Genomic DNA, 15,489 nt, shown 5'->3' with positions numbered 1-15,489 from the left:
ATTCCTGTGCTCCAGGGTAGCAGGTGATTCACAGGGCATGCAGAGGCTTGTTGGCTTGGGGGTAGATCACTGAGGGAAGGAGGAGAGGAGAAGTAGGGTGTGCAGAGAAATGAGGACACATGTACACACTCCACTGAGCAGAAGGTGCGACGGCGGAGAGCGGGACTGGAGCACTTGGCAGCAGGTGTTCAAGAATCAACTTGAGCACCAGAAAACTCTTCAGTCTGTGAGGTTCAGAGGCAAAGGATTCCTTGTCCTCCTCCAGGACTCTCGTCCAATGCCCCTGGACGAGTGGCTTTTCCAACCACCCTTCTGCATCAGAAATGTTTTTGAAGTAACTCTGGCTCATTGTTCAAAAAATAGGCAAATGTATACTTCCTCCTCTTGTCGACCTTAGCTTTAATTCTACTCTCCAACTGCAACCATAGTTATCAGTTTCTTGTGTGTCTTTCTGGAGATGTGTTTGGAGTGCTTTTTCTTTAAACAGTATTATACCTGCTACCATTACTTTGGTCACTGAACAATTTATTTTGGATAGATGTAGCTCCAGCCATTCTTTATACTGCTATTTAATATCCTGTTTCAGGAGTGTACCGTGATACCCAGACGCTGTTTCCTGGTGGAGTTTTGGCTTCTGGTCTAGCAGTAAAGCAATAGTGAATTTCTCTGTGCCAGTGTGCTGGACAGCTTGCTTTGCAGAGACAGCTGGAGGGGACTCAGGAGCTTGAAGTAGGAGGACTCAGAGAGATTACATCCCGGGGGGTTCATTTTTGGGAACTCTGGGGCTTCCTCAGTCAAGGCAATGGAGATTTGAGGTGATCCTGACGAGATCTCAGGGCCAACATTTCAGTTTTGCCCCTTGGCAGAATCCCGGAAATACCTGACAACACCCCCCACCCCCAGTGTGTTTGTTTGAGTGCTGTAAGGTGGGAAACTCTGTTTTACTTTCCTATTTCATGGGGCCCTTTCCTGAAGGCCCCCATAAAATCCCATCGAATCAAATATACAGTGGTTGCTTGGAATCTGGGGTTTGGTTCCAGGACCCGCCAGATTATAACATCCTTGGATGCACAGTCTCATCTACAAAATGGTGTGGTGTTTGCTTATAACCACGCACATCGTCCTGTATACATTTAAACCATCTCTGGATCACTCATGATACCTAAGGCAGTGTAAATGCTAGGTGGATAACTGCATATTGTATTTGTTAAGGAATCATAAGGAAAAAGTCAGTCCATTTTTTAGCACAGATGCAATATTTTTCTGAATTTTGTTTTTTTAGCTATGGTTCATTGAATTCACAAGTGTGGAAGCCACAGATACCAAGGGCTGACTGTCACAGTTTTTGTAAACAGAGGAATAGCACTTTTATTGTTTTCTCCAAATCTTCCAGTAGAGATGGGTAGTCCTTGTACAGACCTTCTAGTTATTTCCGGGAACCAGCAAAGGGCGTTTTGTGTGCATTTACAGGCAAGTCCCTTCAGTGAGTACGTGGTGTCTGTGATTGGGTTTATCTTCCTCTCCACTCTGAGCCTATCTCTTTGACCTGCTGCTGTTTACCCAGGCTGGGCAGGGCTCCTCCTTCTGACAACACACCCAGGTTCACTGGTACACCATTGCTTCGGGCAGGAACACAAGCCCCTGGCATTTGTTCCCTGCTGTGTCACCGAGCTCCTCCTAACAAGTCAGGGTGGAAACGTTCCGGCTTGATTGTTGGCTTTCATTTCCCCAGCACTGTGTCAATGTTCAAGGATTATGAAACCGCGTTTGTCGTGCCCTAAAAAGCAACTGGAAATTCCCTGAGAAGGAGTCAGTGGGTGGGTGCTGTGTAGACAGCTGCTGAGTTTCCTAAGAGCTGAAGTTTGAGATGAGCGGGAGGGTGTTGCCCCTTGATAACAATGCCGCGGACGCATATGGCTTCCTTCTGACACATGGCGACACCCCCGGCTGTTACTCACCCGTGGTGATTCTGGCCCCTTTACTGAGAGAAAGAACAATCAACTCCAAGAGGAAGAGAGTGGTTGGGAGGGACTTTGCATAAAGACATGAGAAAAAAAATGTAACAGCCAGTTTTGTTTCTTCTTCACTTGGTGGAGTTTTGTGCTACCATAAGCAGATGCACTAGGTCCTGCTCAGTTATTCTCGACTGCCGGGGTGGGAGAGGTGCTCTTGGGAAGCGTTGGGGGACCCCTGGCCGGGTTGCAGGGCTGCGGCTTGGCCAGCATTCGCAGCACTTGGGAGGGAGTAGCAGCGTTGATTGGTTGCGGCCCAAGCCATCTGGGGTGTTAAGTGCTTTAACTGTGCCTGGGTGTGTTCTGAAAGTCACATTCAATTTTACATGTTCATTTTACATCTGGAAAACAATAGAAAGAATCTCTTTTATAACTGAAGCTACCAGATGCAACTCAGCAACACCCACTGGCTGGTGAGATTGAGAAATGCCAAGTCACGGAGCGGGAGGGAAGAAAGCGCTGGAACTTGGGGCAGTGGTCATAAGAATTTTGCACTTAGAAGGAACTGGATAGAATGAGGTTGGAAAACACTCACCTGAGTGTAGCGGGGGTGGTTCTGGCTAGGTAAGACCCGAGGGAAGTGCCCACTGTCACATTTCCTGCGGTAACAGTGCCCCTTTTACTGAAAGGAGGATCAACTCCAAGATGGAGAAATCAGTTAGGAGGGAGGCGTGTGTGTGTGTTTGTGTGTGAGTGTGTGTGTGAGTGTGTGGTCAGACAATGAAACTGGAATCACCCTGCTTGTGGTCTTCAGAAGCGCCTGGCCTTCCTGGGTCTTAGGAGGCTCCTCCGTGGGGTCCCTAACTCTTGTTTGTTCCTGTCACTCTGTGCCTTCAGCTCCGACGCTGCAAAGGGCTTCCCACAGCAGAGGCCCACGGAGGACAGGGTGCGGCAGTCAAGAGCTTGTCTTCAGCGCCGGCAGACCTACTTCCGGTCCCTTGGTGCTACTCTCAGTGTGAATTTAGGCAAGTGACTTCATCTCTCTGGCCCTGCTTCTTCTGTACCGATGATGCTAGGACCCTCTGAGGTGCGGGAGGAGTGTAGGACATGATATTTCGTGTACTTCCTGCGGGGCCCAGCCCGGAGTGTGGGCTCAGTAACGGCAGCCGGTGCAGCGACTAACCAGGAGGGGAACTTCTGTGAGTTCTGCTTCTGCCACAGGAGAGGAGACAAATGTCAAAGGTCAGGAATCCACTAAGTTTGGGGAACTGAAAAGGCCAATGACCAGGAATAATGACCTTAAGAAAACAGTGAGGCATCTGACTCTTGAAACAGCTCCCAGTCCCTAGCATACCTCCAGGTCTAATGAGGCTGAAAATCTTGCGTGTTGTTTGCAAGCGTAGCAGAGGTAGCTGGACACGTGTCCTGCGCTTAGCCAGCATTAGAGGGAGAAAAACTCCCAGGAAACAGGCCGAAAGGGAAAAAATGGCTGGTACCTTGGGGCTTGTGGAGAAGGAAGAAAAATTAGATGGTGACAGGCCACGGCTCTTTTTTTTTTTTTTAATACTAAAGTTTCTTTGTGTTTTAAAAATTTTTAAATTTTATTTATTATTTTTTGTCTTTTTGAGACAGGGTCTCACTATGCAGTTCAGGCTGGCCTTGAGCTCACTTTGTAGCCCAGGCTGGTCTCGAACTCACAAAGATCCTCCTGCCTCAGCTTGCCAAGTGCTGGGATTACAGGTGTGCACCACCACACCTGGCTTGTTTTTCTCTCTTTAAAAGAAAAAATACAAAACAAAACAGGCCATGGCTCTTAATGTGGCCCTGGGACTCGGCCTTGTGGTGCTTCCTAAGACAATGGCTCCTGGAAGGCACTTTGCCCAGTATCACACCCAGCACCGACTCTGTGTGTGGTTTACTACAAGTAGGCATTTGTTTAATAAACACACAATGGAATGACAGCTTCACACGTTCTACTCCTCAAGGGCCCTAGAGCCTTCTGCAGCATCAGCTGTGACTTACACTACCAGCGCACTCTGGCGAGTTTCTGATTTTGTGTCACTAAGAGGCAGGCAATGCAGTCTGGCCGAGAAGAATCAAAGGAACATGTCCACCAGGTGGGGCACTATGGCAGTTCAGGCCCTGGGACACAGTTCCCAATACCCGCAGCTCCTGGGCCCTCTCTCTGGAGGGCTTTGAGTTTGTCTGCTCGCAGCTGTTGGGGCTTTTTCCTTCTGCTAAGAAAGCCTGAGTAGGGGTGAAGCCAACCCCAAATAAAGCAGAGATGGGGAAAAATGGGCTCCTGGCCCCTCCAGCTGTGCCCTCCTCCTGCTGGGCAGGTTCTGCCCCTGCAGCTTTGCTTTGCCTGTCTTGCAAATTCTCCCCTGTGCTGAAGTGGGTTTGGGGTGGCTTCTTTCGCCCAAATACAGCAGCAAACGTGCGCACACCTTCTGTTTGCTCTGCAGCAACACAGCGGAGAAGCAGTGCATCCTTCTCCTTGAGACGTCAGTATAGATTTCTCTGCCTCTTCTTAAGAGTTAGCCTGTGTTGACCCTTCGCTTGCCCTACTAGAGCGCTTGACTCTAGTCAAAGCTCCCGAAGCTAGTCTCCAATTAATTTCACAGTTTTTAAAATAAGGAGGAAACAGGAATTAGTGAGAAATAGTCAACATTTGACAAAGAGATGGGAGTGATATATGACCAGGTGTTTACCTGCGTATTCACTGCTAGCTCTGGGTTAGACGCTCCGTGACAGAATCCCGCTTTTCTCATACTCGTACTGGAGGCATTTTAAGAAGTAGTAATAAGTAGCTCTAAAGATGGAGAAGAAATTAATTTGCCTAGACAAAGTTTTTGAGTTCTATCAGTATGTGCCTGGGGTTTAAGAGGTATTAAATATGTATTGCACGTCCATTGCTCTGGTAAGAGAATATATCTCTCTCAATAGAACCAGGGGAGCAAATGTACCCTGTCGTTGGGTGCACAGGGGGTGGAAAATAAGCTTTTCCATCCTGGAGGCCAGGAGCGGGTGTGGTTTTCTTGTTTCCATAGGCTTGCGCCGTTCTCCCTTCTTTAGTATATCCAAAATGTTCCCTACACCTCAGCTTTTAGGGTTCAGTTCAGGTCATGTGTGACTTTGCAGAGGTTCCCCGCGTGCTTTAATGATCTCAGCTGTAAAATGAGCAACTTGGACAGTATCGGTGGTTTTGAATTGGGAGGCGGGAATAGGTTTCTTCGTTCAAACAAAGCTTATACAGGACGCCAATAAAGTAAACTGTCAAACTGGAGCTGAGCTTCTAGGATGGGAGGGATCTTTGAGAGCCCCAGCCAGACGTTCTCCCCGGCATTTTCCACGGCAAACACCAAGCGCCTACTCTCGGTGAGGCTGTCCAGTAGCCTGGCTTTTGCGAACGGCTTCCTTTCTCGAGCACCTGCGTTCTCCTGAGTATCTCACACCCCCTGACCTATGTCTGTCAACTGATTTAGCTACAGAGTCTCGTCTTTGAAGCTTGAAACGTCCGCGGGTTCCTCTGGGAAGTGGCTCAGAGCTTGTCACAGAAGGTAACGGAAGGAAGTCCAGGAAGGGGAGGGCATGTGGATTGGAGCCTGTGCGCTCAGCCTGGGGCAGAGGGAGTCGGGGAGGCCGCTGTGCGGGCGGGGCAGCCGGCAGCGCAGACCCCAGGCCCCCACGTGGTCCTCCAGCAGATGTCCTCTTCCGCGGAAGAAGTCTGCATGAGCTGGATCACGGGCTCCCTGTTCAGTACCCCTAGGGTGGGCGAGGAAGCCCGGGCCCCTCATCAGCACCTCGCCTGCCTTCGTGATTTCCTTACCTCTGCGGATAGAATTGTTCTTCCCTGAATCGAGTGCCCTCCCACTGTCACCTTCACTCTGGGGCCCATGTAGGAAGATAATTCACACGGGATGTGGTCATCCAAGGCTGGCCTCAGACGGGAGCCTGCCTAGAACTTTGCGAGGAAGGCCCAAGTTGCAGGTACAGGCGTGGTTGGAGCTCCACCTAGTGGCAACGGAGAGCAGTGCATAGGATGAATGCATATTAACTTTCCCCCAAGGGTAAGTAAATAAATGGGTAAATAGTAATGTAAGGGGAGTTCACACGTCTCCTATTAACAAAGCCAATTCCTTTTAAGTATGCGTCAAAGAAAAACTAAACTGGATATGACTTTTGCTTATTGTATTAATGATTACCAAGAAATGTCAGCGTCATTATACTGAACGCTAATCACTACATTTCTCAGTGAAAAGATTCTCAGCACCAGTCTACTAATACTATCATTCACAAAAGAAACGAGGAGAAATGATGCTGCCGGTTCAGCAGACACTCCTTGCAGAAAAGCAATTCAGACTGTCAGAGTATCTTTTGGAATACTGAATCCTGGTGTTGTGAAAAGTCTAGTCCTATGCTTAGCATTTTCTGAGCCATGGAACTGCTTTCTTTTTATAAAACCTTATTCTGTGCCTCTATTTAGATGTAGAACCTTTAGGGCTGGCAGCAGGGGAAACAGGAAGTTGTGTATGTAGTGTAGTCAGATTTAGAGTACATGTGAGCTACAGCTTATGCTATGGTTATACGGAGTTTTCAGCAAACAGATCCCACCTCCTAACAGTAAGTGCACTATCACACCTTCATAATCCAATCACATTCCAAAAGCCCTGCCTATAGCCCACAAGGCCTCAGGGGACATCGAGATATAAACCATCATCAGACTCCTAGCATAGCATACACGTTGCAGAGGAAATGGTTCCATTTCTGAGAAGAAGGACATACTGGGGACACTTCTTAGTAAGTGATATCAAAGGCGCTATTGTTTCCCAGACCTGCTGTCCAGTGTAATCTGATGCTCTGGATCCTATCCCCACCCAATGGGCCAGCACTGCTACAGTGGCAGCATCCAACCCACCCTTCTCAGTGAGGTCCAGTGGTTGCTGATACCCACCCTCCCTTCCTCCTTCCTGGGCGATGGTGACACATGTTTTGAACTGTCATCAATCAAGAAATATCTCTGGTCATTTTGAGTCAGCCCCCAAGTCCTGCAGAACCTTCAGACACAGAAACGGATGGGGTCACTGAGGTGAGGGGCTCTAGACTCCTGCCTGCGGTGAGAGAATCTATTTCTGGGGGTCAAGTGGAGGACTGTCGGAGACTATGTAATAAAGATGGCAGGGTTGCTCAGAGAAACTGAACAAAGTGAGTTTCACTCTGCTTCACACGTAAGTTATTCTGCATCTAATTTTCCTTTTAATTAAAATCAATTAATCATGTATTTAGACGGTTCACTTCTGCCCAGTTGTCCAGTCACCGTGGTTGAAGCTCCTTTCATCAAACCAACACTGAAGAAACTGGAAGGAAGAAGGAAACATGGATGTAGAAATTGGCAACAAACCATCTCTTTTCCCTGAGGTTAGAGGTGAATCCTGATCTAGATAAATACCCCACTGTTTCTTTAACTCCGTGTGATTCTAGGGGATGTGGTTCTATGGTTTGGGGCCTATCGCCCCTTCCTTTATCCCCCTCCCTGCTGCAGAGAACCGCAGGGTAGCTGTGTTCTGCTTCCATCCCTGAGCTCACAAAATGGAAAAACTCACCACTTGAGGAGAAAAATCGTAATAAAAGAAAGATCAAAGCTGCACATTACATACTATTCTAAGCAAAAATAAGAATATATTCAGAGAAAAGAATATAATAGCAATGTTAAGCAAGAGTGAGGAATTATAAAAAGAGCCCATTGGAAATATGAGGTATAAATAAAATAAGGTGACTGAAATAAAAGACATAGTGTTTGAGAGAGATAGGATAAGTAAGCTGAAGGATGAACTGGTAAGTTGGAGGCAAACTGAGAATTTTCCCAAAGGAGAGTAGAACAAGGTAAAGAGATAAACTCTAAAACAAAAGCTAAGGTATAAGGAGGATAGAAGTTACCAACCTCCAGATAATAGAAGTCCCAGGAAAAGAACAAAAAGCTGAGAACAGGAAGTATGTGAAAAAATGATAAAGGTCATTTCCCCCTAATTAAGGAACTTGGAAATTTTTCATTTAAATGGGCCTATAGCATACTCTATAGACAGTAAAAGAAAAACCCACCCCTAGATATACTGAAAAAAATTAAGAGCTTCATAAACAAAAGTCTAAAACTCCAAGAGAAAAAGCATTCATCCTAGAAAGAAACAGGTGGTCAGATCCCAGAGGTCTTCCCACCAAGTACAGGATGTGTTTAACAGATGGAGAAGCCCACTTTTAATTTACAGTCCCGTATTCTGCCCACTTTCAAGTGGGAGGATTTTCCTTCACAGAAGGTTTGTCGCACTTGATTTTAGCCAAAAGGCCAAGAAGCGATGAAGGTTTGTCACAAAAACCCACCCTGAAAATACTTTGGAGGAACAGTCTCACATTTTCACGTCTGTAAAGCAAACAGATGAATGATAAAAACACAAGGGGAAAACAGGTCACCCAGTAGCTTGGTGACATTAGTATTGTCTGAAACTTAATTTCCTCTTAAGTGGCCCACGGTTGGGATGGTTGGTTTTACTTCCGCAAATCCAGAGGAGGAAAAGTCTGTCTGGATGGAATGGAGGGATGGGAATTCATACAAAGTAGCAGACAAAACCAGGCCCCGGGGGCTGGGGATTTAGCTCAGCGGAAAAGCGCCTGCCTGGCAAGCACAAGGTCGTGAGTTCGGTTCCTGGTACCGGAGAAAAACCAAAGAAAAAAAAAAAAACCAGGACCCTTCCCGGCACCACAGCTTCTCTCACCTCATTGCTCCATGAACTGCTGGTGCTTTAACCTAACTCTGTGGTTTTATTTCTCTACTTCATGGTGTGGCTCTGCCGTAACATCACAGCACCGCCTTCCGTAAGTAGCCCCTTGGATAAGAGTTTGTGGATCCTCGCATGTTTCAGATTCAGAACTCATCTCTCATATGTGTGTGCGTGAGTCCGTGTGTATGCGCTCTCTCTCTCTCTCCTCTCATACACACACACATACACACATACACACACACCTCCCTTGTCCCTAAGGCATCTCCAGAGTTCAAGGCAGCTGGGTCAGGAGATTTCTGCAGTCCCAACATAGGCTGGTCCTAGCTCACTGTGGAAGGCCCTGTCCCCAGGGCTGAGGCAGGGTCACGGGCCCAGCCCTTGTCGTCACTCCTGAGCCTTGGCCCTGGTGTGCCCTCCAGGATGCCAACCTCCCTCGCAAGGGGGGACTGACATGTGCTAACAGCAAACTTCCAGAGGAATGGGGCTGGGGACTCTCTGTCACACCCAGATAACCAGGTTGAGGAGCAACCTTTGTTACCACTGCTACCCTGGTGTCTTGTTTTACTCTTCCATCAAAATAAATCTTAAGCCGGGCACAGTGGCTCGCATCTACAATCCCAGAACCCAGGAGGCTGAGGCAGGAGGATTGTTGCAAGTTCAAGGCCAACCTAGGCTACAAAGTGAGCTCAAGGCCATCCTGAACTGCATAGCGAGACCCTATTTCAAAAGACCAAAAAAAAAAAAAAAAAAGAAGAAAACTGCAAAACCAAAAAAACAAATTTTAGCTAGGAAGGACCCAGGGCGTAGGGGAGAGTCTGCTGAACAGAGAAACTGTGGCAACAGCTCATCGAGTTAGTTATGTGCCCATTTCTCTTTAATTTTTTCCTTCACCAAATAACCCATTACAGGGAATACCTTTGTATACATCAAAGTGACTCTTTTCAAATGTGCTTTTAAGAAACAGAACTATTTTTCCAGAGGAATCATTTTTTACGGAGGCTCACTCATTAAAGATAAAAATGGAGTTCTTTTAGCGGAGCTGTGGAGATGAGGGCCTGAGCCTTCCCCCCTTGCCTCCTGCTTTTCCCCAGCAGGCCTGGACTTGGAGGAATCGGGCAGAGCTCGAGCCCCCTGAGTGTGTGCCCCTCCGTCAGGCTCCTAGTTTTAAGCAGAAGAGGAATTTATTTAAAAGCACTGCCCAGCACTGGGAGGGAAAGAGGAGGACAGGCTGGGAGGTGGGAACAAGGGCCCCAGATCACCTGTAGTGAACACGCCGGGGAGGTCGGGGAACCAGGAACCGAGGCTCATGGCCCGGGCCTGGGCACGGTCAGCTGAGCTCGGGACTGAACGGCTGGAGAGGGGCTGAGCTCCGAGCTGCCGCCACCACCACTGCCTCTCCCTGCCCGGCGCGGAGCCTGCTGGTCCTTCCTCCTCCTCCTCCTGTTCCTCTTCTTCCTCTTCCTCAACATTAATTTGGTTTATTGTCTCCAATCCTCAAGCTGAGCTCACACCCTAGATAGCACCTTCGCCCCGCCTCCTGCCTGGTTACACAGTGCCCTGCGGTCTCTCCTATCAGCGCCTGCCACCCTGCCCTTCCACGCCATTCAGTAGATGTTTCCCCTGGTGCCCACGCAGGCCGCTGGCGGTTTCAGTTTACAATGATCCAACCGTCTGCCCTTGGTCCTTGGGCTCCCAGTCGTTACTTCAGCCTGCGGTCCTCCCTCGGGCCAGCGGGCAGCAAGTTCGCCGGCCCCAAGCTGGCAGAGGGAAGACGCCCTGGATGGTGCTTTTCCTTTATTCGCAAAACTTGCTAAGTTCCTGCTCCGATTAGGGAAGCAGAGGACGGACTTTAAGTGAAGCCTGTTCCTGTCCCGTGGAAGAGCCAGCCCCACAACCTTTAAACGCTTGCCGTTACCTGGTGGCTGATGAAATGACACATAAATAAAAGGAGAAAGTAGGAAACGAGAAAAGGCAAGAACAGAAAAGCAGTTAGTTGTAATTCCACCGCTCAAAAACTGTACAAGTAGCACTTTAAGTTACTTCCTTCTGGTTTTTTCCTTGTGGTTACTTTAGGCAAACAATCAATAGACTTCATTTTTTAGAGCAGTTTTGGCTTTATGGTAAAATGGAAGGGACAGCAGTATATTTGTTCCAATTAATGGGACCGGGTGTATAGCTCAGTGGCATAAGCGCCTACCTGGCAAGCATGAGGTCATGAGTTCGATTCCTGGTACCAAAAAAAAAAAAAAAAAAATTCTAATTCATGAAGAAGTGTGGTGTGCTGTTATTAACCGAAGTCTGTGGTCCGCATTAAGGCTGACTTTGTGCGTTGCACAGCTGTGGGTTCTGATAAAAATGTAAAATCAATACCTGACATTTCAGTTTCGCAGCGAACAGTCTCACCGCCGTCAGCTCCGACCACCGTTGGCTTCTGTGTGCAGCTTCTGTGTTTATTTCTTCTGGATGTGCTGAAGGCACGCCTCCCTCTGTCACCACACTGGGCCTCCCCTGTTGATAAACAGCCCTCGGCATCCAGGGCGCCGTCTGCACTTCGCCCTTCCCTGAGGACCCACATTCACGCTGCTGACCGTTTTCCCTTGTTCTACAGGCGGTTTAGGAATCAGGCCGTGGAAACAGCTTTCCGGGAGTTCGATGGCATTCAAGGGAAAACGTTAATTTAGAAACAGCAGAGTGTGGCGTCCCCCAGCACCTCCCAGACAAAGGGCCTTTGTCTGCAGACGGGAGGCCTGGCCCGCTGGCCTGGCCAGGGCCGGTTTCCGCGTGCCTGCCCGCACCCAGGGGACAGGCAGGGACCACGCTGGCCTGCGCCTTGGCTTCCCTCCCTCCAGGAAGGACGGGAGGCACACGTGCCCGCTTGCTGTCACCCGTCCAGGGCTCCTAGAGCCTTTACACCCTGCACCTGGCGCTGCTTTTATTGTTCCTTTTTTTGGCTCTTGGAATGGGTTGGCTCCCTCAGGGAAAACAGCCCCGCTGCTCGAGGAAGTGAGCTGGGCGGCGTCGAAGGTTTGATGGAACGGGTCACTCCGATCACCCAGCAAGGTCAGACTGCCTCGCGGGGTCTTTAGACTATGTCACTCTGTACAGAAGGCCTCGCCAGCGGGCAGACAGCAGGCGTGGTGACCTCCGCCACTTCTCACGGAAGGGCACCCCAGAATTAGTGAAAATAATAGTTGCTTCTTTCTTTATGTCGGGGAACCGATAACCACGAAGCTCAACGTCTGCAGCGCCCTGGCATGCCGCTTTCTTACCCGGAAGCTCCTGTTTTTAAGCATCTGTCATTAGTACACGTTCGTGATACGTGGTGAGCATATTTATCGTTGCGGACTCGGTCCCCACACACCCGCCTGTCCGCCTCCCTGCTCCCTTCCCGGCCCTGCTGCTGCCCCGGTCCCATGTCCACTGTCCACCCCCTGCTCCGTGCGGCGGCCCCAACCCCACATTTCACAGCGGCGCCTCCTCCTCCTGCGCCCCAGGTCCCCAGCGGACGGGCAGGACTGGAAGCCAAAGCAGGCCAGCGCTTCGCAAGCGCACTCAGGGCCCCTTCACAGCCGGTGGGTCCCAGCGGCCCGGAGCCACTGTGCGACCTTGTTTCTTTTGTGCCCTTGGAGTCCGGCCTGTCCCCTGCCCTCTGCCCCAGAACTCTTTGTCCCAACCACTCCCCAGCCCCACGTCCTGGCTCGAAACAAAGCACCACGCGCAGCTCTGTCCGTGGCAATGAGTGGCGTGGTCTGGTGGCCACGAGTCAGGTTGGCCCTGAAACACGAAGGAAAGTCTACGATGGCGCGGGGATTCTGGCAGGTTCCCAGCACCCGGGAGCTCCGGGAGCACACGCCTTGGGCCCTGAAGACCTGGGCGTGAGTCCTCCCTTTTCCGTCCCTGACGCCTCACCTCAGGCAGTGACTCCACAGCTCCGGGCCTCGATTTCCTTTGTTCCGGCGTGTATCTCATCGAGCACCGGAGGGTTCTGTGGAGCAGAGCAGGGTAGAGCGCTCAGCCCCCTGCGGTGCGGGGAGGCTCTCCCCGTGCTGTGGCTTTCCTCGCCCAGTAGCCCCGAAAATCCGGAGCCATCCTTCCCCGGGCCCCGTGTTCCCAGACGGTCGGCAGACGCCTCTACATTGCCAGGCAGCAGTGCTCACCTTACATACTGCTTACATAAGAATTCCATTACGAACTGTATATACAGACCCGAAACTTTAAAGATATCGGTTCTTTGGTAATTTTCTTTTCTTCCCCTCCCCTTTTTAATGTCTTTTTGAGACAGGGTCTCACTATGCAGTTCAGGCTAGCCCTGAGCTCACTTTGTAGCCCAAGCTGGTCTCAAACTCACAACGATCCTCCTGCCTCAGCCTCCCGAGTGCTGGGATTACAGGCGTGCGCCACTACGCCTGGCTTCAGTAATTTTCTTGACTTTATATTTTTATTCTTAGACAAAGATCACGTTGTTCGTGGGGAGCTGGGACATGTACCTAACACATCTCAGTTCTTCTTAGGGCCCCTCCCCTCTCAGCACCCCCGTCTCTCCTTCTGCTTGCTCCTAGGGCTGGATCGGAGGAAGGGTCTGTATTTCTGCCAGGGTTTTGATTCTTTCACCCACACCTGCAGCTCCTGCGCCCTGCGCCCGGCAGGGGGCGCTGCGCGCACGCGCTGCCCTGCTTGTCCAGAGCGGGCCGGAGCGGTGACACACGCGCCTTTGTCGGAAGCAGGAGCATCTGGCGTCAGCGGCCAGCGGGGAAAAATGGTGCTTCTGCCTGGCTGGGCGCGAGTTCACGTTTGCTCACCAGTGATGCCGGCATTTCCAGGCACAATGAGTTCATGCGAAACTGCAGGACCTTGCCGTGACTCAGACCCAATCTCTGTAAACTGGAGTCCGACTACACTTCCTCTCACTTTGGGCTGTGATTTGAACTTTTAGGTCATCAACTGTTTCCGTGCTGGCCCAGGAGTTTTGAGTATTTCGTAAGCTCTGGGCGGGGTGGGGGCAGTCACTCGGGGACGGATGCGTAATGGGACTTTGTGTGAGTGGATGATGCGGGCCTTTTCTTTTTTCTTTTAGACAAGGCCTTGCTATGTAATTCAGGTTGGCCTTCAATTCACTATGTAGCCCAGGCTGGTGTTGAACTTGTGGCCATCCTCCTGCCTCAGCCTCCCAAGTGCTGGGATTATTGGCGTGCACCCACCCCAGGCTAGAAGGGTTATTCTTAAAGTAGATCTTAGCAACTTCAACATCTGGATTCTTTCCCCTTCCGTTATTTAGTGGGGAACTGTCGGTTTATTTTTTTATTTTATTTTTTTCAGAACTGTCAGTTTATAACTTAAGAGAAACACCTCATAGCTTCTCTTTGGCAGATCTGAATTGGTGGCACCATTACTCTTGTGTTTTCGGGTTGTTATTAAATAAGATAAGGGTTATTTGGACACAAGCACTGCCCACCATGATGGCTGTTCTATTAACCATAATGGTGACTCAGCGGCAACTGGGTGAGTAGTGTATAGAGTGCGGATACGTTGGACAAAGGGATGGTGTCTGCCATAGACCACACAGCAGGGGCAGGGTGAGCTCTCACCACAGTACTGTGAAGGATGTGCAATTTAAAACGTAGGGACTGTCTACTTCTGGAATTTTCCACTTACTATTTGGGAACATTGTTGACCATGAGGCTAACTAAAAACCACAGAAATCAAAACTGTAGATAAGGGGTCAACTGCTGTGCACTGTTTACATGTTCAAAAGAATTCAGTGTGCAAATCTAAGAGAAGCGTGCCACACATTTTTTCTGGTAGGAAGCCCTGGAGGGGATTTTTCATGGGGACAGGGTCGGCTGGACCAGGCGTGGGAGCAGGAATGCAGGTGCCTCGTGAGGAGGGACGACGCAGCTCCGGAGTATCTCCTCTCTCCTCCCCCTCCTTCTTCTCCTTCCCTGTCCCCTTCTCTTTCTTCTGTTCCTTCTCGTCCTCTTTCTCCCCTTTCTCCTCCTCCTTTTCCTCCTCTCCTCTTCCTTTTTTCTTCTGTTTCAAAAAATGTCGTGGAATTGGTCAATGACAGCATTTGATCTTCTCTGCAGACTTGGGCCACATTTGATACTGTGGGTGAAAGAACGAAGGAGTGGTTAGAAACTGGAGAAAGATAACAGAGCTAGGAGGGTTAGGAACGGTGTGAGCAAGTGAACCGGAGGAGGCTGGGTAATCACACCCTTCGTTCACGCCAGGAGACCCCTGAAGGGAAGCAGCCCAGGAGGGGGAGGGGGAAACATCAGCAGGCCTGCGCTTGCCTGGGCCCGGTGAGGGGGACTCTGCCACTTGTCCCTCTAGTGCCCTGCTCCTGACACCTCTGTCCGTATTTGAGGGGAACATCCCCTATGGTCCCACGCACCCTTTCCTAGTTCAGGCTGACTGGGCCCCCTGGAATTTTTCTACTGATTTTGTTTTTTTTTTTTTTTTTTGGTTTTTCTCCGGTACCGGGAACCGAACTCACGACCTTGTGCTTGCCAGGCAGGCGCTTTGCCGGTGAGCTAAATCCCCAGCCCCTTTTCTACTGATTTTAATCCCCTTTCTCAGCTTGTGAAATCCCAAATCTCTGTCTCTCAAAAGTTTTCCATTAGAAATCTCTGTGCCAGGATGTATTTTTTTTTTTTTTTTTGTTTTTTTTTTTTTTTTTTTTTGATCTTTAAGGTTTTTATCGAGGGAAAAAAATCTTGGTGACAGGATAACATGGGAGGCTTCTTGCCTGTGGCCTCTCCCGGGCC

At 49.7% G+C, this 15,489-nt stretch overlaps 1 long non-coding RNA gene across 1 annotated transcript; it reads right to left on the bottom strand.

The window, feature by feature from the left end:
- Positions 1–7,185: 7,185 nt before the first annotated feature.
- Positions 7,186–10,562, bottom strand: LOC102013608. Its single transcript, XR_001233486.1, has 2 exons — positions 9,985–10,562; positions 7,186–7,309 (listed from the first exon to the last, which is right to left on the bottom strand). It is a non-coding gene; the product is annotated as an uncharacterized LOC102013608 (long non-coding RNA).
- Positions 10,563–15,489: the final 4,927 nt, after the last annotated feature.

Source organism: Chinchilla lanigera, unplaced genomic scaffold (assembly GCF_000276665.1).
Source record: "Chinchilla lanigera isolate Chin_1 unplaced genomic scaffold, ChiLan1.0 scaffold00017, whole genome shotgun sequence".
Lineage (NCBI taxonomy): Eukaryota > Metazoa > Chordata > Mammalia > Rodentia > Chinchillidae > Chinchilla > Chinchilla lanigera.
This window is presented reverse-complemented; position numbering and strand designations above follow the sequence as displayed.